This window comes from Balaenoptera borealis (genome assembly GCF_965194805.1).
Source record: "Balaenoptera borealis genome assembly, chromosome: 4".
NCBI classification, from domain to species: Eukaryota; Metazoa; Chordata; class Mammalia; order Artiodactyla; family Balaenopteridae; genus Balaenoptera; species Balaenoptera borealis.
This window is the reverse complement of record NC_138861.1, coordinates 122782057-122809845: the sequence shown is the minus strand read 5'-3', so window position 1 is coordinate 122809845 and position 27789 is coordinate 122782057. Positions and strand designations below refer to the sequence as shown.

General features: G+C 38.7%; 1 protein-coding gene and 1 long non-coding RNA gene across 7 annotated transcripts in view; both read right to left on the bottom strand.

Moving 5' to 3' along the window:
• Window positions 1-13722, bottom strand: part of LOC309627616 — a 111933-nt gene extending 98211 nt beyond the window's left edge. The window contains exon 1 of the long non-coding RNA XR_014243858.1: window positions 12949-13722. This is a non-coding gene — a long non-coding RNA (uncharacterized lncRNA). The remainder of the gene's footprint in view (window positions 1-12948) is intronic.
• Window positions 1-27789, bottom strand: part of ALPK1 (alpha kinase 1) — a 127236-nt gene that overhangs the window by 82673 nt on the left and 16774 nt on the right. The window lies entirely within an intron of this gene.

Below are 27789 nucleotides of genomic sequence, written 5' to 3'. Positions count from 1 at the left end.
AAAAGAAGAAATGGAGTAGTCTGTGCTGTGGTGGATGAAGCACCTGAAATGCTCTGTTTATTCCTACAGAGTCAGAATGGCAAAGCTGCTGGAAGTCTCCAGGGACGGAACAGGAGGACAGTCCAGGTGATGGTGTGGTATGTATACGGAAACGGCATGAAGCATACTGTGATATAAAATTGCCAGGGCTATGAAGCGTTATATACTTCTGATGAGGCCAGCAAATGCGAGGATTAAGGTTAATTCTGCAACAAAATATGTTCAAATCTGTTATCTATAATTCCCACAGCCAAGAGAGTTATTTTGCAAATAACCATGTAGATTTTGAAGTTAGAGATAGCCCACAAAGGAGCAGTCTGTATTGGAGAAAAGGGATGAGGGGGCTCTGGAACTGCTGCAGCAGAAAAATGAAGGTATTGAAACGAAGAACTGCAGTTTCACTGTGTAGGTCATCGATAGGCAGCCAAGTGAAGCACTTGCTCTTTGCAGTCAGGGTTCTTGGGTTTCAATTTCAGTTCTGCTACTTGCTAGCTGAGCAGCCTTAGTCAAATCATGTCTCAGTTTCCTCATCTCTAAAAAAGGGATAGTAATAGGACCAATCTCCCAGAGTGTTAAAAGGATCAATTAATATTTGTAAAATATGAAGAACATTACCTAGCATGTAATAAGTGCTTTGTAGGTATCAGTTACTGTTATAAATAAAGTTTTCAAGAAATAAAGTTTTATTTTTAAAGGGTCACCCAGTTTCTCCTTAGTTTACCTTTTTTTTTTGGATTTGGTTTCCTTGTTGGCTTCATTAGCGTTTATGGTTTTGAGAAAGAAAATTGCTTGGCTATGCAAAGCCTTCAGGTTCTTGATATTTTTCCCAGTATAAAGCCATGTAATAATGGAATTATCACCTAAATAATTCTCCAGGTCCACATTCAATTAACGAATAGACATGCTGTTAGAGAACTGAAATATTATGACCAGTCAGACATCTTCAGGAGGAAAGATGTGAGTTTTATTTGCTTAAAAAAAAAACCCTTAAACCCAGCCAACTTGGTTTAATCAGCTGTCTGAAGTGTCAGAAAAGTGAGTCCTGAGGTGGCTAAGGGAAAGAGCGTCCACTGGATTACAGATCAGACAGAAACACCCCCAGCCCCTCATCTTCTTCTTTGCTCTGAGACACATGCAAAGCTCTTTATTTTATACTTGAAATGTCAAAGGCGCCTGGGGGTGGGCCTCTGGACCGGGGATTGGCAGACCACACTCCTGGGCAGACATAATAAAAGTTCACCATGGGGCCATGTGATTCACACAGCGTGTGCATGTCACCAGCAACCGATGGGTCTTGGCAGGGAGCCTCCTTCTGGCCTGGGAACAAATACGGACTTGTGTTTCCTCCAGTGGCAAGTGACTGTGATGGAGAACCACTCAGATATCCACACACTCTGAGGGCCACAAGCAAAAATATCGTTCAGTGGGGCAAACATCCACACACCAAACTACTTCAACATGGTGACAACCGAGTAGAGCCTGGAGGCAAGGGGCTCTGTAGGACAAAGAGTTTATAGCAGAATTTTACTACTTCTGTATGATGGTAAAGGAAAAAGAAGTGTCTAAAAAGGAAAGATAGTACATTTAATTTGGGGGGTATTTACCTCTTGAGGGAGGCATCCCACCATATATGCAAACACACAGAGTCCTCAACATGGCTCATCTTAGCCAAAAAGGCTCAAGTAGAAAATCAGACCTACTCTGTTCTCTGTACCTGTGGAGAACCCCAAGGCCCTCACTTCATCAGGCTGACTTGGAAAATGAGTACAGTTTTAGAATTTCAGGATTCTATGCTTTCTATAAAAGTTCTGCTACTCAGTAAAATGCCGCTCAGTCACGGAGCAAATGCTCTGTGTGTTAAATCACCTGATTTGGGGGATAACTTGATTGTTTTTGAGCCACTCCACTCACTTTCTTTGGTAGCTCCTCAAGTAGAAGAACTCTCATTTTCCCTTTTTTTTAATAAAGAGGATAGAGATCTGAGACTTGGTGTTAATTCTATTCTTTACTTTTAGCTAATGAAGGAATATTTGCCAGTACAGAATTAACAGTGATACAGAAAATTTTTTAAAACTGAGAAAATCAAAAAAGGCAAGTGAAACACACTAGCTTTTTACACAATCTATTACTGGCAAAAAAGTTTTGTTTCCTACTGTTTCCTTCATGCTTGGCTTTAATAGCTAACTTAAAGGTTTAAAATATAAAATAATACATACTGACTGTATTTGCAAACTGCTGAATGGTAGTTAAGCCTTTATTGAGTATCCATTATATACTGTACTTCAAATTTTTAAAGGTTACCAAGAACCAGAATAAACATTTCCAACCCTCAAAGACAACCTTATTGGGGAAGTAAAATGAGTATATAATTCAACTTACAAAAAATTCCAAAGCAACATTCTGACCCACAGGATGAGTTTATTTAAATTTAGACAAGTTGGGGAACTTATCCTATACTTCCAACTATTATAGAAGAAAAGGCATTTCATATTACACCTTGACAAAAGGAAATAGAAGAACTGGATTGATAATTTTACTTTTATAACATTACAGTGAGGAAGGTAGCAAGTAATATGGTGCCAATTTGAAAGTAAAGTCAGAAGTTTAGTGATCTGTCCAAGTTCCGTGGCAATTCACTGGGATTATCTGCAGGAGTTAGACACAAGCTATTAAATATCCAATCCACTATGGTTTTACATGAGACCACTCTGTATCCTGGCTTTTGTGGGGGAAGAAACCAATACACACACTGAAAAAATGTATGTATTATTTTGGTAGTTTGTTGATTCTGTGACAGAAATGTATAACCCGGTCTGTTTAAAAAAACAGGCTTGATTCTCAAATTTTAAAGCACTGAAATAACAACTGCTATGTTTTTTCTTTGGGAAAAGTATCCTAATTTGACCTTATTCAAGCAGTAATATAATTCCAGGGGGACCAATGAAGAGGACGGAAAGAACTGATGAGGTCTAACTGGTGACTGCATTTACAGATTAATCTTGACAGGGAACAAATAACATCTCCTCCCAGGAGACCTCAATATAGCCAACTGAGAAGTGGGGTCATTATGAGCACAGTGGATTTTTCTGATTACAATAAACTTTTTAATTACTTTAAGTGAAATTCTTTTCAGTGTTAGTAAACTTAAAAATTAAGCACTGTACTGTCTTTTTTTGTCATACCGGCTATGCATGCAATCCTCTCTTATTCTTTACATTGCTTTGCACAGCAATTCGTCTGCCCTGAAATCAGAATGGGAAAATGGTACACATTTATTAAACAAGCACTCACATACCAAACCCTGCGAGACCTCACACAGGGAAAGAATGAGCTGAATGAGTGGTCAGCGGCGTAGCCCCAGAGCAGTTTCATTTTTATCCAGGTTCTACAGTGGCCTTTCTCATGTAATTTCATTTGAAGCTAATAAGTTTGGAAAACAGTTATCCAAATGAATCAATGAAGGTGGTGCAGAACTAGAATAAAGATTCAATTTTTATTTTTCAATTAGGTGATAAATTCTCATTCTAGGAAGATACTACAACATATCACAAAACATACCAACTACATACATCCACAATGAAAGTCATTATGAAAGAGTATTCATGAAACGATTGTGTCATGGAAGCAAAACAACTAATTTGGAACATGAGAGCCAAGTAATCAAGTTCCTTTAAAAAGCAGGATGGGGGGGGGGCAATGGCATTTTCTGACTGATAATATTAAGTCACAATAAATAATATTAAGGAATCAGTGTTAATTTTCAAGGTGAGACAATAGTACTGTGGTTACGTTAAATAGGAGTTCATATCTTTTAAGGAAACACTCTGAAATATTTACAGATGAAATTATATGAAGTCTGAGATGCAGGGCATGGAAGTGGGGAGAAAGTGAGAATGTAAATAAGGCAAGATTGGCTATAGGTCATTAAATGTTGAGGCTGAATCAAATTACATCAGATTTCTTGTATTGCCCCCACCACTTCTGCACAGATTTGAAACCTTTCATAATAAAAAATTTTAAAAGACTCTGTTTTGAGGACTGTAAGCAAAAAGGAATGGCTTTGATGAACTCTGAGAAGCAGCAAAAGACATTTCTGAAATTATTTTAATTCCGCCTAGTCCCTGCTTTCGATAGTCAACAAAATTGGGCTTTAGTTCCCTAATGTGAAGTAAGGCTCTATAAAGTGAGGCTACGGCTTCATCCAATTCTATAATTAAGCCCAGACTGTGATGATGTACATTTGGAGTGTCTGCCTAATGAGTTACCAACAACACGTTGTGTTTTTTATCATGGCCCCATTCTACCTACACGCCCATCATATAACATTTCTAGCGTACTCTGTTGCATTTCCCTGTTAGTTTGTGCTTCGAAATCACACCCGAATTTTAATATTATCTTAAGCAAAATATAAACAAAAAGTTAAATGTGGTGCAAAAATAATCATACCAAATACTTCAAAGCCATTAGCACGGGTAAATGAGTTCTGTCTATAAAAACACAAGAAGCACACCCCCTATTAACACTGTCTTGGGAAATCAGAGGCTATGACTGTGAATGAGTAGAGAGGCCATGCCTGCTTTTACCAAAACTATGTGACATGCTCCTATTTTTCTACTTTTCACAGAATTAAAAAGTTAAACAAAACGAAAATTCCAAACTGTGGAAGGAAAATCTCCAACTTCATCTGTCTTTAAAAATTTTTTTAACATGAAAAAGTAGTCTGATGATTTCAATGTTTAGGGTATTTGAACTAAATTAACTAATATTTTTAATCCATAGTTTGCTGTCATCAAAAGGCAGCGTGGAGAGGGAATTTTTCATTGGTTGAATACTTTCTATACTTTAGGTACTGTGTACCTCAGACATAATCCCTTATGATGTAGGCTTTATTATTCCCACTTTAGAGATAAGAAAGTTGAGGGTCATGGAGGTTAAGTAATTTGCCTTAAGATCACATACTGAATAAGGGGCATATTCAAACTTTCCAGAAGATTTTGACCCCATGGGTGTTTTTAAAATCATTTGCCTTCCAGCTTACTGACATAGTCCTGAACATTTCAGAAGGCATTAATACATAGAAAGATAGGATTAACAGAAGTCCTTCTAGGTATTCTTATTAGACTTCCAATAAAATAATTCTATAAATATATATGTGTTTATCACATATGTATGCTTCCATTTTACTAATGAATCAATTTCTACCCAGCCGGGTCCAAAGAAAGTTAATCAAATTCCACAATTTCCTCTAAATACACTAGAGAGAGACAGCTGAAAAGTCAGAGACTAATTCAGCTGGTCACTCCTACTATTTTCACATTGGAAAGACAACTGCTTACAACTGAATTCTCTCTAAACTTCAAGCAGCAATAACTCAGGCCAGAACACGCTCTCCTGTCACACTCTGTCTTCTCCAAGTTCGGGGGAGTTTTGTCTCATAAAGATAATTAAAGACATGGCCGTGCCACTTGCTAGGATTTCTCTCTTTCTCTTTTACCTCTTATAAAAGAAGAAACTTTAGTTTAAAGATTAGATTTTTTCTCTTTTTCTAAAGCTGAGTATACCAACTGGCATCGGCTGTATTAAAATCAGGAAAAACCTCAATCAAAAAGCCCCTCTCGGAAGGCAGGCTTTCTTGTTAATATGCACCAACATGAAAGGCTTTCTTTTCATCCTATACAACTACAGTGTGTGTAAATTGCAGGGGGCTCATTGGCATAAATCTCGGCTGCGACCTCTGAGGTAAACTGGATTTACATTACTTTCTGACAAGAATTAAATGAAGGCCTTGTGGATATACGAACAGCCTTCTAGGCTGCAACAGATGGGCATGAATGTGCTCCCTAGGAAAACTATCAGTGACATCTGTGTCCTCCAAATTCTGGTGGTCTCAGCCAATTAACAGGGGGAAAGAAAGGGTGGGGTTGGGAGGCCACTGCACAGCCCGCAGCCAAAACTGAGGCAGAGTGTTTGTGTTTGGAGATGGGATCAGGCTGGCCCGAAGCATCGAGGTTAGCACTTTATTGTTATCTTTCAAACGGAGAATGTGGCTTACAAGCTATTTGTATACCACAGTGAGGATAATATGATTTTTCTCATTTGACCGGAGGAGATGGCCTTCTCTTGCAGCTGATATCATATTTCAGTGCAATCTCTTTGAGACGGGTGTTTACTTTTGTCTCTTCTGAGGTAGGCTGATGGTGCTGCTGTCTGCCAGTTTATGCGATGCATTCACGTGTCACAAAGCAGGTGAACTCTAAGACAAAACAGAGATCTCTCCCGAAAACCTTCCTCAAAATCTATTTCTTTCCTCTTCCAAAGTAGCTTTTACTGATTTCACAAGGAAGTCAAAATCAAGGGTTTCTGGTTAAAACAGTCAAGACAGATTACATCACAGAACTTCAGTGAAGTGATGGAGGATTCCTTGAAAAGACAGCAAAATGAACCATGAACCCTACTGTCTGAATTTATCAGATTTTGGCATGCCAATCCCCCTGTGTTTAACGTGCAGGCAAAAGGAAAACTGGATGAACCTAAGCAGAGAATAAGATTCCCCTTGCACTCTCTCGTTTCATTTCCTTGGACTGCACGGAGCAAACGACCAGGATTGGGGAGCTAAAGACATGGCAGGGGAGATGAGAACTAACATTTACTTGTTCAGCACCGTAAGGAATTAGGAGATGACTATTTAGATATTTTAGGTCCCGTGTCTCCCAGGTCCAAGCATTAAGAACAGAGGCTTTGGACCCAAAGTACCCACATCTGGCTCCACCACTTCCTGGATATGACACGATGGGCAAGTTACTGAACTTCTTCGTGCCTCACCTTCCTTACCTGTAAAATCAAGCTAATAATCGTATCTACCTCTTAATAAGGACAAAATAACCTAACACATGGAAAATGTTTCTGACATTGTTTGAGGGCTATTTCTATCCTGAGTTTATGAAGAGAAGTACTGACGGCCCATTTTCCCCACCCTCCTCCTTAGGCTTGGTTTAGAGGCCCAAACCTCTAAACTAATTTTTCAAAATGAAAGGCATTATGTTCCACTAGTTTTTTAGAAATTCACAAAACTGATTTTCAAAAGAAACAATTTGTATCACTTTTAGGAACTTAAGGTCATACTTCACATATTTCCTTTAAAGTGTAAGATTTTGAAATTATGATTTGCTAAGATAAACTTATCAATAGCATCTGAATATCTCTGAAATATAAAATAGTCTGCCAAGAGGCTAATAAAATATTTAGACCCCCCCCAAATTTAAGCCATTTGTTTTAACTCCCTTTTCCTAGTTGTAGAAATGGAAGTGAGTAGCTTGTGCTGTCGTAAATTGAGGTTATTATATGTGAAGTTTTAGAAGACAATAGTTAACTGTGATAGTTTGGATATAAACTATTTACCTCTTTGTCCACGGCGTTGTTTATAACACTAATTCCATATAGCAATTGTTTAGAACAACAACAACAACAAAAGGAGGGCAAAAAGGGTAAGTGGACCTTCTAAACAAGAGAGCCACTAGCTGTACATGCTCCTCTTGCTGTGTTTTTAAGGTAAATTTTCACTTATGGATTCTTAGTCTCTTATTTTCTGCTCTGTATGACTTCCTAATGATCCAGTTATAAAAACTGGAGCAAGCTGAGCCTCAGCAAAATGTAGGACTGCTTCTAGGGGAAGCCAAATTATTGGTCCACAAAGAAGTGCTTGCTCTTTCTCCATTACTTATTTGCTGGCTTTCAAAACCCATGGACTCAATAGTGAGGATGAAGACAATTGTGGGCACAATTTTTATACAAATTGTGAAGTTTTCAAAATCTTCATTAGGCTGTGATGCCAAACATAATTTTCTCTTATTCTATTGGTATGATATCTTCATGTTGATCTTCAGACAGCAGAGGGGCCTTTGTCTGCATAGAGATTCAGAAGAGAATTGACACTAAACAAAAGCACCTGTTGTTTCGTTCGCGTAATGGCCTCAGAAGTGACCAGTTGGCTGCATTTTCCCCACCCTCCTCCTTGGGCTTTTCCCAACACTACCATCTCACACATCATTACTGGACGTAAAAGGAGAATAATTGAGGAGAAGATCAATAAATTTAAAAGCTCTTTAAGGAAAGACATAATGAATTTGGTACAGCACATATTCTTAGATCAAAGATGCCTTTGAAGTGACAAAACCCTAATCCATAAACTACTGAAGCACTTCCTTTCTCTCCCAAACGGCTTGTTGTCAAATAAAATGGAAGTTAATGAAATTATCTTTATCTGAAAATGGCCAAAAGAAGCCATCACCTAATGACAGCCTTGTCACAAACGACAATTGGGGAAACTGTCAGGAAGCAAGGCCTAACAAGCAGAGGAGTGGGCTTGCTGTGTGCACTAATCTGGCCATGCAGCCCCACACACAATCCCAGCCAGCTTGCTGTGTGAAACAGCTAAGGCTTTGTCAGTGGTGGCAAGGACTGGAAAGAGTGCTCTTTCATGAATATGTATTACCATCCCTCGAAGCCTACAGAGACAAACCCTTCAAAACGGAGATATAAAACACACACACACACACCACCGACCAACAAAAACCAAGAGAACCTAAGCTACTCGGTTGAGTGTAGGGAAATGCTAGTAACTAATGAAAGATCACGCATTGGAAATCGAGCCACAGGCACCTGGTTCCATGTGTTTGCAGGATCTTTATTTCCCAGCAATTGAGATGAAATCTTTAGGGGGCTTTCAATCTTTGGGAACCAAGTCTATAGATTCCAAGAGGCTACACACAGTTACATGGTTTGCAAAGCACACACCTTATAATGAATTCACCTTCCCAATGCCAGATATGGTCTGAAATTCTAAATATGTGAAAATAATTTTCATATTAACTAAGTATATGTGCAGTTTTAAGAAACCGATCAAATCTCACATTGGCTTCCTATGAAAGTAGTAAAAACACTATATGGAAAATTATGATAAAGATGCATTTGTCTAATATTGAGCAGAAAGACACTGTGCAGGCAAAAAGTAAAAACTGCAAGCAAGAAATTTTAAGGTGAAATGGAGAAAAGACCCACTCTGCAAGCCCTCTGTAATCCTAAAATAGTGTTTAAAAAATAGTGTTAAAATGTTTTTTGAAATTCATGTTATATGTATATCCTTTCCTACAAAGATGAATTATTTCACATTCATCGCTGGACACAGATCTAGTAGGATGCTTTTGAATGACTGAACTTTGGTTTTTCTACTGACATGGCAACTTAATTTAGTTCAAATATGAGTGAATATTTAAATTCACTTTTCATAGCAGCAGATGCATAGGCAGAAGAGTAAAAGGTTGTTTCTCTTTTAGTTTTTCTTCTGATATGATAAAGTTTGGTTTCCCACTGTGCAAGAGACAAAGCTCAGTTTTGAGGGTTTTCGATATTATGCCATGTTTGCCATAGATATTTACATTTCATTAGCATATTCTCCTCTACGTGAAGTCCAGCATTGAATGCTCCCACCGCACTAAAGCTAATCCTCTTTAAAGAGCTACGGGCTATATTACATGTAGCCACAGCAGCAGCCGTGCCATCGTTGCATCACTTTGAAGACGATGAACAGAGTTCTCTTGTGCGTCCCCTGTACCCAGACTCATAAACCACTGCTTTCTGTGCTGTGAAATCCTTCTGTTTTCATCAAGGAGAATTACGAGGAGGCTGAAATCCACGTTACCACTCTGAAAGCTGGATTGTACTTGAAGAGGAGATGTTATGCTGATTTCACTTTTTCCTAAGTGTCTATCCACAATGTTTTCAACTAAGATTAAAATGAACTATATCCAAGTATTTTGGATCCTTTGATTAGCATCAAGTGCTAACCACATCTTTCATCTAGGGAATCTGATCCTGGATAATCTGAGGAAAGAGACTCAGTGATGCCACAGGTCCTCTTTTCTTTACCCTATTTTTATAGGATAACATTTAAACATTTAGATGTAGTAATTTGTAGTAGCTCACTTCCCTGCAGACAAAGATGACTTAGCTAGCATTATCTATGCAGCAGATAGATAATCCAGTATCCAATTTCAACAAAATATAAACTAACAGTTGTACAACATTGCAGAAAATGTAATTTTTTAGTTAAAAACAAAGAAAAGTGAGTACATCCTTCTACTGATGATATTCCCTTACTAATGCTTAGATTGTACTATAAATAAAATTGATCTTGTTTTTTCTTATTTTATTATAATTAAATTGTAAAAAGTGGTTTATAAATTGTAATTTTGAAAATAATTATTTGGTAAAAATTGCTATTGAAGATGCCATTATACTGCTTAATGTTATTTTACTTAAAGTGCCACATGGTAAATTCTCCTATGATTAAAACAGGAGACACTTTGATTTTCATACCAAATGGAAATATTTCTTTTTATTAGACTATGAGAATCTAAACCTCATCATATTGTCCCTTTTCGCCTTTACTCCCAGGAAACTCAGATTTTGTGATCAGTTCCATGCTGTCTTTCACTTAGATAATCTTGTACAAACCCTCTAACCCAGATCCTTTGTTACTTGGTCCACATTCTTTACCACTGGCTTAGTAGTTCTAGAAATATGAATGTGTCTCTTTATAGGTAATTTCAAATATTTTTGAACGTGTGTGCAAGTTAAAATACAATTCACAATAGTGTTCCTTATTGCATTTGGCCATTTTCTTCACAAGCGTATGCCAGAAAGTCTTTTTGGAACAATGGAAAGAACTCAGCGCTTGGAGTAAAATAGGCCTGGATTTGCTGTACACCTACTATGTGGCAGGAATTATTTGCCTGCTCTTCTGAGGTGACTGAGCCGTGAGGCAGGCAACCAATTATTTCTGTTGCTGTAGGCAACTTTGGCACTTCCAGACACCAAAGAAAACTTTGCTGTAAGTTTTCTTGCTGTATCCCTTTAATCCTGGCAATACCTAAGTTCAGACTAAAGCCTCATTTATAATTAGTATAATTCTCTGCTTATTCTTATATTCCAGTAATTTCCAAGGTAAAACATACTCTGAAAGATTTTATTACAGTCATCCAGACATTAGCAAATACCTTTCCTAGGTGGCGTGCCTCTTTCTGTGTCTGTACCACTTTAAAGCTGTTAAGGCACCTCTTTCTGGGTGATTTTCCTATTCTCTCTTACACTTCTTCCTGAGTGTCTGTTTAGCATCACTTTCCCCCCACACTTCTAATTTAAACAAAGGAGGAAAAGAAGTAGAGAACTGGGTATATGTAAAATTGTTCATGATATTTTACTCAAAAACTATCGTCTTAGGAAAAAGCACTAAGTATGAATGTACTTAATAAAAAATGACATAAAATGGTTTGTTAATCAAAATGATTTAAAGAATGCAAACCCTTCAGCTGTTATTCAAATACATATATTTAAATGTGTGTTACTGCTAAACAGTTATAAAAATGGATAATACAGTAGGCCCCAAAGAAACTTCATAAATCAGCAAAAGGAAAAAATATTTGACCAAAATTCATAAAAGCACTAAATTATTAACACAACATTTAAATTTATAATTGGCTCACTTGGAAATTTCAACAGCACTCACGAGTCATCTCACTCTTATTTTCCGATACATTTTTAAAGTTCAGGGATGCAACCAAAACTATACTCAAAAGAAAATACATAGCTTGATAATCTTTTATAATAAAAATGAAGTACAAACTGTGCTTTCATCCTAAAGAAAGGGAGCAACAAACAGTCTTAGGGAAATGGGAGGGATGAATAAACATAAAATGTTTTAAAATAATTATTTATAAAGTAGTAAATAAATCAAAATGGTATTTATTTGAAAAGGCCAATAAGTTGGCTTTCAGGAAAATCTAATGGAAAAAAAGAAGAGAGAATATTTTCAGATCGAGAAACGTGGTACAAACTTTACAAGTCTAAGAGACTATATGTAAAAATCCACCTAAAAATGTGAACATTTGCATAAAGTGTATATTTTCTAGGACAATTCTGATTTACTATCAAAACTGAAAAAAAATCTAGAATATAATTAAGACTAATAGTAAGTGAAAAAATTCTCTTACTTTCAAGAAAGGTGTCAGGTTCAGATGATATCAGAATCAATTTCCACCAAATCTTTCAGATTTATGTGATTTCCGGGATATTTAAATTATTACAGAAGACAGAAAAGTGTAAAAGACATTTCCAGTTCATTTTATGAGGCTGACATAACACTACTATTAATATCTGACCAAGACAATGAAAAAAAGATAACTAAAGATAACTATAGTAGACACAGTTGTTGCCCACCCATATCTCCAAAATATAAACTGCCAAGTGTAAATTTAATAAGAGGTGAATCTGAGCCATAAGAGGAAAGAAAGCCTTACTGAGGTGAACAAAAGAACAAACAACCAAATAATATTTATGGATTCAAAGCCTTAATATTTTAAAGATGTCATCCTCTCCTAAATCATCTATACTTTTAATAAACCACCCCAATGTCCATCAGCTGATGAAATGACAAAGTGTAGCACACCCATACAACAGAATATTATTCAGCAGTAAAAAGGAACTTGCTACGACATAAATGAACCTCAAACACATGCTAAGTAAAAGAAGCCAGACACAAAAGACCACGTATTTGGGCTTCCCTGGTGGCGCAGTGGTTGAGAATCTGCCTGCTAATGCAGGGGACACGGGTTCGAGCCCTGGTCTGGGAAGATCCCACATGCCGCGGAGCAACTGGGCCCGTGAGCCACAACTACTGAGCCTGCGCGTCTGGAGCCTGCGCTCCACAACAAGAGAGGCCGTGATAGTGAGAGGCCCGCGCACCGCGATGAAGAGTGGCCCCCGCTTGCCGCAACTAGAGAAAGCCCTCGCACAGAAACGAAGACCCAACACAGCCAAAAATAAATTAAAAAAAAAAAAAAAAAAAAAGACCACATATTTTGTGATTCCATTTATAAGAAATTTTAAGAAAAGGCAAGTCAAGAGATATAGAAAGAGGATTAATGGAGTAGAATGAGGGCTGGGGATAGGAACAAGGATTAACTGTAAATGAGCATGAGGGATCTTATTTGGGTGATTAAAATGTGCTAAAACTGGATTTTGGTGATATCTGCATAACTTGGTAAATTTACTAAGAAGAATTTAATTGTATTGTTAAATGAGTAACTTTTATGGTGTGCAAATTATATCTCAATAAAGATGTTAAAAATTGTATTTAGCTAATAAGTTTCATTCATTAATTTTTGGTTATCCCTATTTACAAAAGAGGCAAATGAGGCTCAAGGAAATTAAGTAACTTGCTTGCTGTTAAAGCTTTTTGTTTTACACATCAGAATTCATACCTCAAACGGTAATTTCTGTCTGCTGTCCTCCCCTGATCGAATGCTTAAAGACATCTATCTGAATCTCATTTTACCCACTCTATTAGTGAACCTACTTTCCATTATGCAGGGTACTTCCCTATCTATCCCCACTGTATGTTGGTTACGCAGATCTATATATGTGTTAAACTTATAAAATAAAGACCAAACTAAAGGTCAATTTTACTGTGTGTTAAGTTAAACAATAAAATAAATAAAAATAAAGCCAATTTATTCTGGTTTCCAAAAGAAGAAAGAGAGAGCGAAAGAGAGGAAGAAAGGGAAAGGAAAAAAATCATGAAGCTGCAATGTCTTACCTTTTAAAACTGAGGTATCTAAATAGTAGAAAAAGAGTCTGACCAAGTTACACCTGGAAGAGTGGGCTTACACACCAAAAAAAAATTGCATGTTTTTTTCTGACTTATATTGGTATCAGCAGAAACTAGGGGAATGTGTGTGAAAATAAATTCTAAAATGCTAGACTAAGGAAGGAAAAAGGAACATAGCTCCCTTGGGTCAAAATGATTAACATGGGTACATTTACCAGAGATTCTAGATTCACTGTGCTGTTTCATTAGGTGGGATTGGTTATCACAATTTGGTTAGAAAGTAGAAAATACATAAGACGCCTTGGTAAGACACACATGTAACTGAGGATAAGAGATAAATTCCATGAGAGTTCAGAGATCTATTAATTCACTGATGTTTCTGGGAGTCTAGAGATCTGGGGTACACTGAGGTATCCCCTCCAAACTAAAAGACAATTTGCTGCACCTTGTATCCAGTTCCACAAAGAAAGAGGCACACACATTTGGTGGGATTCTAGTATAAGAGAGGCAAAATAATATTACATTGGTGTTGCTCCTTCCTACTTATTGAATAAGCCATGCTTCTATGTTTAAGGAAGGCTCAAAGCAAACAAATATTCTTCAGCCAGTTCAGTTTAAAGAAAAAGCCACTCTTGCCACTTAGCTCTTGTGACCCAGGAAATCTAATGTGTACAACGTTCTGTAGCAGGTCATTGAGCCCATGGAATTCCCAAATAACACAATAATCGTACAGCCCCTAGAATTGACAGCAAAGCCATACCTCTTTGACAAATAACGAATTTCCTCAAGAAACTTCTGTTTTTTTCTGTTGGGTTCTGGTAAAGACTGAATATCTGGTCATGGGAAATGAACTGATAATGAGACCTGTGCTGTCTCTCCCAAATTAGATGCTGTTTGATGGACCTATTGTTAAACTTGGATGGGCAGAGCCGCTCTCCATCAAGATGAAATGGCACATACAAGGTCACCCTCAACCATGTTCTAGAAGCACAAGAAACTTTCATGGGCAAATGGCTCCAACTCTCGTGGCCCCTAATCTTGCTGTAATGCCACCTCTTCCTGGACCCACACATATAGGGGACTGCCTTATGGACAGGGAAGAAACAGTTCAAGACTGATTTACTAATAGTTATGCATAATATACTGGCAATGGCCATAAATAAATTGGTGCAGCATTAGAGTTTTCCACACTGTTGGCCATGAAGGACAAGTAGGAAGATAAATCTTCACAATAAGCAGAACTTTGAGAAGTACATCTAATTGTATATTTTACCTAGAAAGAAAGATCATCATAGTGAAGATTTATACATAGAGCCTAAAGGTTTGTTTCAATGATGAGCAAGTTGGAAGGAACAAGATTGGATGACAAGACGGTTTAGGGTAGAGGTACATGTATACACCTCTCAAAATAGGTTCATGCTGTGAGAATACTGTGCCTCATGTGAATGCTCAGCAAAGGGCTCTCACTACAGAGGAGACTCAAGAATCAGATGGGCAGGAAGCTCAGTACTGCAAACATCAGCTATCCTTTTTCCCCAGAAACACGACTATTCCTCAGTAGGTTCAAAAGCAAAGTGGCCGTGGTGACAGAGATGGAGGTTATCCATGGGCTCAACCACGAGAACTTGTTACCAAGGCAGATCCAGCTACCACCTCAACTGAACGCTTAAAATGCCAGCAGCAGACACCCATGCTGAGCCCTCCATACAGCTCCAAATGTGGGGAATAGGGTGGCGTGGCTAGCCTCCTGTTGACTGATGATACTGAACCTCTTTCACTGTGGACTCTGTAGCAATTTTTCTCACTAAAATATGTTATGCATATAGATTTTACTTCCCTGTTATGCTTCTATTAGCAAAACTTTCTGTGAACTTACTGAAAGCTTATTTAGCCCACAGTAATCCATATACTATTACTTCTGGCCAAGAGTGCTATAGGATTCCCACAGGATTCACTTGTTTTACCATAACCCAGGAGGAGCTGGCCTTGTAGAGAAGTGCAGTAGTCTGTTACAAAGACTCACAGAGCCAGCTGGAGGACATCTTATGAAGTTGAGGTACTGGCATAGAGAAAATGGTGTATGCTCCGAATCAATAACCAATATATGGTGTGTTTCACCCAAGGACAGATCACATGGATCCAGGGATCATAGGGAAGAAGTGGGAGTAGAACCTCTCATACTACGCTTCCTCCCCTTACTGAGAGTGCATTAAGGAAGCTATAAATCTAGCCTCATAATAGTTGCAAAAAGGGGGCTGTGGTCAATATTTATATTTTCTTGCTTTCATGGTAGTGTATATGTTCATACAGTAACCTATTTGTTTTTTCCCCATCTCTTTTCATCTATCATTTTACCTAGGCTGTGTCGGTGGTGATGATCTTTATAGTTTAGTCCGTGAATAATATGTATGTAGCTTTCACAAAACTTATCAAATGTCCTCTTCTTTCTCTTATTTAACTGTCTACACAATAAATTCTTTCTAGGATTAAGTTCTAAGAATGAGTCTGCATTTCCAGATGAATTTACACACTTTACTGACTCATGAGAAGAGTACAATCTAGCATGTTTCTCTTTTAAACTGGTTGTCTGGAAGCTGAGATTCCTATAAACTCCATTGTAATGATTCATTCACTTCAGGTTTCCAGACACTGCTTCCTTCCTTTCTTCTAAATGTTTCTGATCAGTGCTTTTCACTTTAACTTTTCCTGCACTGGTTTATACCCATTTTTAACGGTGCATATCACTTTGGTTCCTATTTATAAATAAACCTGCCTTTAGCAAAGCAGTTCATGACTTCCCTTAGCAGCAGCTGAGCCACAGAACGACCTGTTCATTCAACGAGGATTTGTTGAGTGCTTACCATGTGCAGACACAACAGTGCTACTCCTCATCTCTGTGCACGGTCCTCATATCCTCGACTACCCCTATTATTTCATGTCAGATGCCCATTGTCAATTCCATGGGCAACACTTACGTGACGTGTGGCTCCTCTTATTTGGACTGTCTTTCAGAGTCTGTTTCTGACTGTTCCTCAGTCCCATCCTCTAGGTTCTGTCTTTCACCAGTGGGTGCCTTTAGACTCAAATCCACTCTTAGATAAGATCTTATAATTTCTGAATTTTCTGATAACTTCTCTATTTACCATGGCTTAGATTAACTATAACATTTAGAAGCTTTTAGAAGCTACCTGAAAACCAGAACTGCCTCATCCTGAGAGCTAGGGACTTTCTTCCTTTTGAAATGAATGAAGATGCCATGAACGTACAGTGGATAGTAGTCTGCATTGTGAAATGAATGAAGATGTGAAATACATGGAATTGGGGCACAATGCAGTCTCTGGAGAGATGTGTTCTCCACTGGCAATAGTCAACCAGGATGGTGGTGTATAAGTCAGTCTCTTGAGAGTCTGGTTAGTAAAGATAAAAGGATGAGGCTGCACACAACCCACTGCTCTTTCCTCTCTCTCTGTTCTTCAGGAATAATACTTGTCCAATATAGGTACAATCCCTCATGGGTAGGTGGACTACCTTCCTCTTTTTTTCCCCTAAAGTGACCTTTCCTCCTTCCTGGCTGCTTGTTCTACCCAAGCACATATATTTATTCTTTAATTCATCCAACATTTTTGTAAGTACCTACTATGTGCCAGACACAAAATGTTTAAGGATAAAGAGATGAATATGGTACTGTTTCTGGACTCTGGAAGTACATAGTTGTGGGGAGGCTGATATGCAGACAATAATTACAGCCTCATGATAAATGACAAGGCAGAGGCACTACAGAGGCCTAGAGATGTCCCTTCACCTGACCCACAAGCTGAGAGGCTCTTTGGGGACACTGACCCTGCTTTATAATGCAGCAAAAAGTCATCAATCCATCATGTTGGGTGAGTTGCTGAGCTTTTTCACAACTGAAAGAACCAACAAAACATCTCAGGCCCCTGCAGGAGCAGGCAGTTTTGGAAAGTCACACTAATTTTCCCACAAACTCATGTAGTTGTGATCTGCGGTAGTAAAACCTGTACTCCAAAGTAGAATTTTGAGGGAAAAAAATGTGTTTCTCCAGAGGGTAGGGCACATAGATTATACAAAGTACTACAGAGCTCCCTTAGGAGTCCTGAATGCCCAGTGTGGTACTCTAGAAATTTCCTTCAGCCAGTGAAATGATGTCACTAAAGGATGGTAATTGGTCCCTAAAGGATTGCCTTGGGGAGGGTACAGAACAAATACTCAACAGTGGCGTAATCAAGCAAGGGAGGATATAATTACTTATACACATCAAAACATGTGGACTCTTCGGACATGTACAATGGGTTCAGATAATTAAAGTGTTACATATGGATATTCTGAGAAGGTAACATTTCTGTACCCCTCAAGAGACTTACAAGAAATCTATTGATGTTCCCTACTTGATACTCCTTTTCTTTGTATCAGTGACTAGCAACCAGCATGAATACTCAACCAAAACATTTCTACCAGAAGCAAATGCAGGCTTGTCTCTCACAGCACATACGATTGTGGGTGGACTCACTTCGACAGACAGATTAATGGTCCCCTTGGAAGAAGGAACCCAGTGTGTCGGCAAAGGATGCTTTTGGCTTGTACAGCCTTTATTAATGTATCCACTTTACTGAGCCCTCCATTCAACAAAACAAAAACCACTGCTTTCTTTTCTAGGTAGTCATTGCTTAATAGTCACCCTATCCAAGTTCGCCATCTGCAGGTCATACAATTTACAATTGCTTTTGAGAAGACTGCATGGGAGGATTCACATGTGCCTACTTTTGGGGGACTTTATACTGCTGTTGATTGATACCACAACTGATGGCTACTTACTGCATAACTACTGTCTTGTTAGATATTTCCTGGACTCATCTTTTACATTTGTCTACACGCAGGGATTTACGTTAAAAAGGAAACAGTGAAGAGGAGCTATGAAATACATGTTTTAGTGTCATGTTTCTTAACTTAAAAAAATGCAGCCTTCCTTCTGGTTAACATAAAAATAACACACTTTCATTAATGCCTGTATTACAAAGCACTAATAATCCTAATCATCCCTACCATCTACTGAGCCCTTAGCTTGGTACCATTGGCCTAAGAACTTATAAACATTATCTAATTTAATACTTAACAGCACATTTATGAAGTACTTTTATTCTCATTTTGTAGATGAGAAATCTGAGGTTCTAAGAGGTTAAGCAGCTTAGCCAAGGACATAGAGCTAGTTAGTGAGTTGGTTTTGGAGATCTGTCTCACTTCAAATCAATGCTCTTGAAAAACCCACCATACTGCCCCCAAGTATTTCATTTTTCTGTGTTTCAAGCCTATGATGACTGCCTATATATTTTTCAACTACTCCCCTGCCTTTGAGGTAAATATATAAATATAAATATGTGTCCTCCCAGGCAGGGAGCAGGAAAGAATAACCTTTTTCCTCAACGTGCTGTACAACAGCCAAGAGTACAACCAGAAACTGCGAAGCAGTCTCTTGCATCACCAAGTTAGTCCAGTAGCATTCCAGAAGCATTCCAGAAGTCCGGGATAAAGCTGTGACCCACTCTTCTTCTTCCTCTTCCTGGAGCTTAGGTTGGCAAGTGTGTCCTGATCATATCTGACCCTCTCCACTGACTTTAAATAAAGTCGTGTTCAATCAACAATGCCTAAGGTCCAACCCTCTCTCCTAAAGGATCCTCAATTTGCAGTTTCTGTCACATTTTTCTTCAGAGTTTGCCTTTTTAGAAGATCAAGAAGATTTATTTTGGGAGGTATTTTCTTTATTTTCAGTTGAATTTGAGTTTCTATTCTTTTCTGTCCCCAAAGGTGAGGTTCACTTGGGCAAAGTGGAGGCATGCCCACTTCTGGAATCCAGTAATTTTTGGATAGGCCACCGAAATAACTAGTTTGCGTGAGAAACCATAGTTCCCTGGGGACAAGAAGACCTTAAAGACTGAATTATGAGATTCTTCGGTTTAATTTAGCTGCAAGGAACAGAACATACCCAAACTAGCTTTAACATAAAGGGGAAATTATTGGGTGGACACAGGGATATCTCATGGATGTAAGGACAGAAAATGAAGATAGTCTTCATGAGGGATTACAATCAGGACATGGAAATTTGTTGGAGGCAAAAATAATCTCTCTCTGTCTCTCTCACTCCACAGTCTGCTTCATTCATTCCACCAAGACGTACTCAAAGCCTACTATGCCAGGCACCATGCTAGGTGGTAAGAGTGCAGAGGTGAACAGAACAGACAAGGTCGGCTTCATTCCTCTCTGTAGACCATCCTTATCTGATCCACTTACCCTGGTTTTACACGCCCTCCTGATTCAAGCCCTCAACAGAAACGGACTCAGTCTCAGCATCCTCAGTTCAAAGACAAAATCTTAGCACAACACACAGCTCGTTACCTCTGGCATCAGCTATCCACCCCTGGTGCAATCAGGTATAGCAACAATGACTCTGGTAGGGATGGAGGGGGAGTTGCATGGGACAGTCTCAGCAGTCAGGGAAGAAGAGAGCAAATTGTGTGAAAACGGGTTGTTGGTAAGGAGGATATGACCGGTGAAGGAAATGATGATCATCTCATCTCTACTGCAAAGATTTTCAAAGATAAAAAAAGAATGATGAAAGTTTCCATAACTTGAGAAAAGAAAAGGAAAGCGCCTCAGAAGAGCTGAAAATTCACCATGAGGTATGGAAGGGTTCCCAGACATATGGCCTATGTGGGGACACAAGTTTGAGTCTGAGTGGAAGGCTCTGAATGAAGAACGGGTTACTCAAAAGCCCTCTAACCCTGCATAAGGGGAACCTGGGTGACTTTCCTTGCGAGCGGAGAGGAGAGAGCAGGGGAATTACAGATCTTAAAAACAAGGCCTTCCTTGAAAAGTCTGAAAAAAACTTGTGGATGCTTAGAAGTTCAAATTATCTAAGGTAAGATGAAACATTTGTAAACCCTGGAGGCAGTCAATCTCCAATTTTAAGAGCAGCAGATGGAGAACAGTGACATGCAGCAGTAGCTTACGAAGACTGAAAAGCATCCCAAAAAATGGGGAGTGGAGTGGCTAAAAGCTGAAATATGCAATAACAAAATTTTTGTGACGGTTGCCTAAGTTTTTCAGTCATTAGGGCTAATGTGGTCTCTGGAAATAGGAATTATAATTATGAATGTAAAAATAAACTCCCCTCTGAAGTCTGGACTGCCAACTTGAATGTCTCAGGTACCTCACTTCTATACACTGACGAGATATTTCAGGTTAACTCCTTTCTTTCAAGAGAATCTTGAGAGGGTAAGATATGTCATTTGTTCAACTGCAAATTTCTAAGAAAGTGTTTAACTCTGATCAGATTTACTAGCAGACTCTACTTTGATTTGTAGTTCAATTTACCATTTTGAGAAAGTAAAAATCATGTCTGGTAAAAGTTCCCAAATGAGTATAGTGTCTAAAGTTCTTTAAAACTTGCAATGAAATTCAGTATATGGCAAAAGGCTGCAGATGTAAAGAACTATAGTTACTGTAATACTAACTTAGCAAGCTACAGACATTGCCTTAGGTTGTTTGGACTTAGCAGTTATCTTGTATATGAGTCATAGACTCACTTGCCATGAGGTAAGGTGTTTAGAAATTTTATTTGTTATGAAACCAGGCGGCCTACAATATCTTATTCTCATTAGCCCTCTGATTTTTTTCTCCTAATCAGATCTGAAATCTAGAACTGTTTTCTCAGGGGATGGTCATCCTAAACAGGGGACTCTGCCTTTTTTCAGTTCCTTAGCAGTTCCCCTTCTTCTCATTAATTAATTTGACTCAACAAGTATTTATTGAGCTCCTCTGATGTGCCAGGATAACCACAATCCTTATTCTCACCACACGATTTGGGGAGGGGCAATCCACCCTGGGCTGTGGGCATGTCTGCAAGTTCTCGCTGGATGTTAAGAATGCCAGACCAATCTCTCCTTGCCTGGGCTATCTATCAGGTTTGTATTTGCCTCAACCTTGAGGGATGAGGTAATGTCTTACTCTGGGCCAAAGAGTAGCCTTGCTATAAAAGCAGTGGATTCCCCAAGCTCAATGTTCCTTGGCTGCAACAGAAACCCACTAACCTCCAGCTGGATCGCGCAGTATCACCCCTTTGGACTAGGAGGACATGAGGACTGATGGCAACATGATGCTCATGCTGCTTGCTGTGCTCTGAGTAGCAAAGTCCTTTGCCTTTGACCCAAGAGTCTCATGTCTTCTGCCAGCATCCATGGAACAGTAGCAGGCTAACTTACTAACTCTAAGGAGAGTAAAATAAAATCCCAGACCCTGAAACAATCTTAATTTCCAAGAATTTCATCACCCTTAAACAAGCCTCTTGCAGAGTAAAATTCCCTAAAAGTCTGTCTAAAATTGGACAAAGGTAAAAATGTCAACTTTATTCATTATAAATTTGTTTTTATACTTTCTACATTCTCCCAAATTTGCAGCCTGCATATTACAAATTCCACGCTCTGCAAAAGTAACAACTGGTTTTTTTTTTTTTTTTTTTAGAGAGGGGTTGTTTCTTCCTTTATTTATTTATTTATTTATGGCTGTGTTGGGTCTTCGTTTCTGTGCGAGGGCTTTCTCTAGTTGCGGCGAGCGGGGGCCACTCCTCATCACGGTGCGCGGGCCTCTCACTATCCCGGCTTCTCTTATCGCGGAGCACAGGCTCCAGACGCGCAGGCTCAGTAATTGTGGCTCACGGGCCCAGCTGCTCCGCGGCATGTGGGATCTTCCCAGACCAGGGCTTGAACCCGTGTCCCCTGCATTGGCAGGCGGATTCTCAACCACTGCGCCACCAGGGAAGCCCAAAAGTAACAATTCTTAAAAATTAAGATCTGTGGTACTTTTCTTCCAACAATGCAAACTAAGCAAAATTTCCATGGTTTCTGCTATGTGCCACGGTCTGCAGGGGATATAAGGATGAATGAGACATAGTTCCAGTACTTTTAGGACTCAGGGTTTAACAGAGACAGCAAACACAAATGTGTATCTCAAATACAAGACTGAGTGTGATCAGATATAGTTGAATTCTAAGCAAAGAATGGGTAAAGGATGGGGGAGAGGAGATTTAGTTCAGTTATTGTTTATTCAGAAGTCCAAACATGAGCCAAACACTGAAGGATGGAGACACCAACAAGTAGGAAAAATGGGCGAGAGGCAGGGTATAGGAAACAAGGGAAATGGTGTGAAGAGATGCATTGCAGACAGATGGCATGAGATGGGGACACAGCAAGAGCAAAGATGCAGAAGGATCTTGCAGATCATAACAGGAACCAGCAGGTAGTCCAGGGTGCCCGGACACCACTGAGAGATGATGAGTTCAGGCCATTTCTGCTTGAAGTGCCCATGAAACCTTGTAGAGAAATGGCACTCTCTACAAGAGGTGGGAAATGTTAGTTAAACTGAGGAGAGAGATTAGAACAGGAGACGAATCTGGGAATCATCCACACGGGGGCAATAACTGAAGCCATTACATGAAATTAAAGGAGGCAAAGGTTGGGTATGAAGAAGACATGGACTTCTAGAGAATGCCTCTATCCAGGAGCCAAATAGTGAAACAGTGGCCTGCAGAAGAAGCAGCTGGAAATGTGAGAACCAGGAGAGTGTAGAGACATGATACTGTGCAACAAGTTCTACAGGAAGCCCCAGGATAACAACTAGGAAGAGGCAACTAGATTGGGTGCCTGGAATGTTCTCACTGATCTTGTAAATAGACATTTCAGAAGAGGACAGACCAGAAGAAGTTGATGGATGAGTGTTAAACAAGGAAGTTTAACAGAACTATTCTGAGAAGCACTGCTGTTAAGGGAAGGAAAAAGAATATAGTCTCAAGGGGAATGAATATTTCATAAGAATCATTAGATTTGAACATGTGCGTAGGCTAAGGAGAAGATGTCAGAAGGCAAAATTTTTTAAAAAGAGAGATGAAAGAAAGGGACTATGAATAATGAGAAAAATCACAAAATAGGTAAAAAGATGTTGGTTTAAAAAGATAGAAGGAGTAGGCTTGGATACAAGGTAGAACATTGTTTTTCTGAGGCAGAATGGAAGGAGAAGTGAATGGCTAATGATTTAGAGAAAATCTGGGAGTTCACCGTGGATAAGCCGGTAACCTAAGTCAAATAGATGGAAATTTGGCAGGAGTGAGTTCAGCTTGAAAAGAGAGATCCTGGATTGAAACAGGTGCTGTGGAGAATTGGAAAGACAATCAATTAAGGATGAATAAAAGAATCGATAAGCATCTTTGAGAACCCAGCTACGGTTCACCTTAATGGATCTCATTCAGAGTCAGCTGGGGAACCGTCTCAGCTCTGGCTTAGAGAGCTGAGCCAACCCAGGACTGCGAAGTGCATACAATGGAGGTCAAAGAAACAAAACACGGGAATAAAGACACAAACCTACTAGAGAATGGACTTGAGGATATGGGGAGGGGGAGGGGTGAGATGTGACAGGGTAAGAGAGTGTCATGGACATATATACACTACCAAATGTAAAATAGATAGCTAGTGGGAAGCAGCCGCATAGCACAGGGAGATCAGCTCGGTGCTTTGTGACCACCTAGAGGGGTGGGATGGGGAGGGTGGGAGGGAGGGAGATGCAAGAGGGAAGAGAAATGGGAACATATTGTATATGTATAACTGATTCACTTTGTTATAAAGCAGAAGCTAACACACTATTGTAAGGCAATTATACTTCAATAAAGATGTTTAAAAAAAAAAAAAAAAAAAGAAACAAAACAGAAGTCTAAGGAGGCATGGGGCATTTTACAACACTTCAAATTGGCAAAGTGTTTTATTGCTGCATATCAACTACCCAAATACTCTTTTACAATGTTATTTTCACAACTCTATAAATTTTACCTGATCCATTTTATGTATTGTGAAAGACATAAGTAATATAAATGGGTATTAAGAACTTCAGACAAGTTGTTCTTGAGTCCTTTTTAAAACTTCACTTAATTTCCAATTTGGGGGTTGAGCCCAAACTAATTTATTTAGGGCTCTGTGGTAGACTGTTTTCCATTTTTTCTCTCAACTGTAACTAATGAATTAATTGTGAGGCTTTGTGTAAAGTCTATCCTCCCCACTATAATATACATTCCAACTGGGCAGGGAATGTGCCTGTTTTGTTCTGTTCTATATCCTGGAATATTCAGCACCTGGAATAATTCCTAGCACATAAGAGGTATTCAGAAATATTTGTTGTTGACATGTGGTTGCCAAGGGGGAGGGATGGAGTGGGAGTTTGGGGGTTAGCAGATGCAACCTATTATGTATAGAATGGATAGAAAACAAGGTCCTACTATCTAAACACGACCTTCATAATTTTCATACATGTACTGACCACAATCATTTCTTCCACTACTAAGCTATATAATAATAAAAGATGAACAATCAAAAAAAAAAGAAAACAAGGTCCTACTGTATAGCACAGGGAACTATATTCAATATCCTGTGATAAACCATAATGGAAAAGAATGTATTAAAAAAAGAAGGTATATATATATATGTATAACTGAATCACTTTGCTGTACATCAGAACACAACATTTACACATTGTAAATCAACTATACTTCAATAAAAAAAATTTGTGGTTGTTAAATATTTATAAAAGAAGATACCGGATAAGTCTGGGCAACCTCTCTTAGTCAATTTGTCCTATGCATTGCTTACTGCATGTTTGATAAGTTCGAAATATTTCTTTTTATTTCAGGAATATCTATAATGTTCAAAGAAGATAATGCCTTTTATTGTCTCTACAAACTATTACATTCTCTGTCTACACTGTTGAAATGACAAGAAACAACATGCTTACTTTTAATTCACCCTCCAATCTCCTCCTTTCAAACTGATGTAAAATTTTCAGAGTATCTCTTGGTGTCGGTCCTCACCAATCTTAACAGAAATTTCCACAAATTTATTACTGTATTGCACTATAAGACCATCATCAGATTTTCTGAAAATTCTGTGACAATGTTTATGTCATAGTCTCTGGCTCAGAAAATGAGTCAGTTAATTAGGATGTCTGCCCGGACAAATGTTTTCGTCATTCATATCATGATCTTAACTGCCTTTCTGCAATTGAAGAGCCTGTTAATTTATTCTTTCTAACGCCTCACTGCCGCCCTCTTCTGGTGGCACATAACAGCACAGGCACATGAGATAACTTTTAACTAGATGTATATTTTTACTTATTAATGAAAAAAATACGGTACTCCACAGAACAAAAAAGATACCAATAAATTACAAGACTGAGTAATGATGTAAGAAAATGGAAAACTTTTTTGAAACATTAAAATAGTGACATATTTACCTAACCAATAATCTTCTTTTAACTCCATTTCAGTAAAAATCCATTAATCTTTTTGAATTTCATTATAGAAAAAAAATTAATCCATTGTTCTATCTCTATGATGTTTTAATATAACAACAATAAAAATTACACTTGTACTATGGAGAAAGAGTTTGCTAACCAAATTAATAGTGTAAATAGCACTGCAGGGCATGTTTAAACTGCTTGAGAGAAAAAAAATCTATTAAACTATTAGAGTATTTTAGAATGACTAAATATATGAAAGAAATACTGATAATTCAGAAGAGTATTATCTATTTATGAAATGCTCCATAGGTCCTTCACTTTCAAATAATGCAGTGGTTCTGAACATACATATCACCTGAATCCTCTGTTCACACTATTCTCTTGACTCCTACCTTATTCTCACTACACATCCTACAGTCGATGAGGTCTGCCAGCTTCTCATAAATGTGGTCTCCACGCTCTCTGTCTCTCCTGTTGCTGCCTGAACTGGGTCCTCTCCAGTTCAGACTGTTAGCCCCTATACTGGTTTTCCTGCTACCTGTCTCTTCCCCCATTTCCACGTTCTACTCTTCACGGACTGCCAGATAGCTTCTTAACAACAGAACTGTGTCACTTCTCTACTTAAAAATGTCTGTTGGCTTGTTGTTGCCTATAGGATGAAGTCCAAGCCTCTGATCTTGGCATGGAGAGTCCAACCTGCCATACTCAGCACTACACACAGTGCAGCATAGTTTCTGCCATTGAGCACCTGCCCTTAGTATCCTGGAATAGCATCCCCCAGCACTTTGTTTTTGACTCTGTGGCAGAGCTTGGTCCGAGGCTCTGTCATACATCAGTTACTTAACTGTCTCCCAAGAGACTGTGACTCCTGAGAGTGGCCAGTGTCTCACTGGTTCTCTTTTGAATCTCCAGCACACAACTGGAGCTAGCTGTGTAACTAACACACAGGAGAAGCTCAGTGCAGGTTTGTGAACAGATAAGTGAATGAATGAGTGAATGAATGAATGAATGCTGCTCTCCCCATCTTTAACGAAATCCTCCCTTTTCGAGTCTTAGATTATAATGCCATTCCTCTAAAGCCTTTCTTGACTCTTATCTAGCAGAATTAACTGCTATCACGGTTTTTTGTTCATGTTACAGTTAGTTGTATATACTCCTGTCTCCTGTGCTAGGTCATAATGGCCGAAAGGCAACCTGGGAGAGTGAAAAGGGCATGAGCTGTGGAACAGACAGCCCTGAGCTTGTATTCTAGTTCTGCCACTCATTCTCTGTGTCACCTTCAACAGGTAGCTCAGCTTTTCTTTTAATGTTTAATTTTTTTTTATTGAAGTAGTACAGTTGATTTACAATGTTGTACCAATCTCTGCTGTACAGCAAAGTGACTCAGTTATACACATATAGACACTGTTTTTTTAATATTCTTTTCATTATGGTTTATCACAGGATATTGAATATAGTTCCCTGTGCTATACAGCAGGACCTTGCTGTTAAATTATTTTATTTTTTTTGGCCGCACCGTGCAGCTTGTGGGGGATCTTATCTCCTGACCAGGGATCAAACCCACGCCCTCGGCAGTGAAAGCGCAGAGTCCTAACCACTGGACCGTCAGGCAATTCCCAAATTATTTTATTTTATTTTTTTGGTCAGCTTTTATGAAATGAACATTATTTTCCTCATCTCTAAATGGGGCTAACACTGCTTCCCCATAGGTTTAATGCAAAGATTAAAAAAGAAAGTGAGGG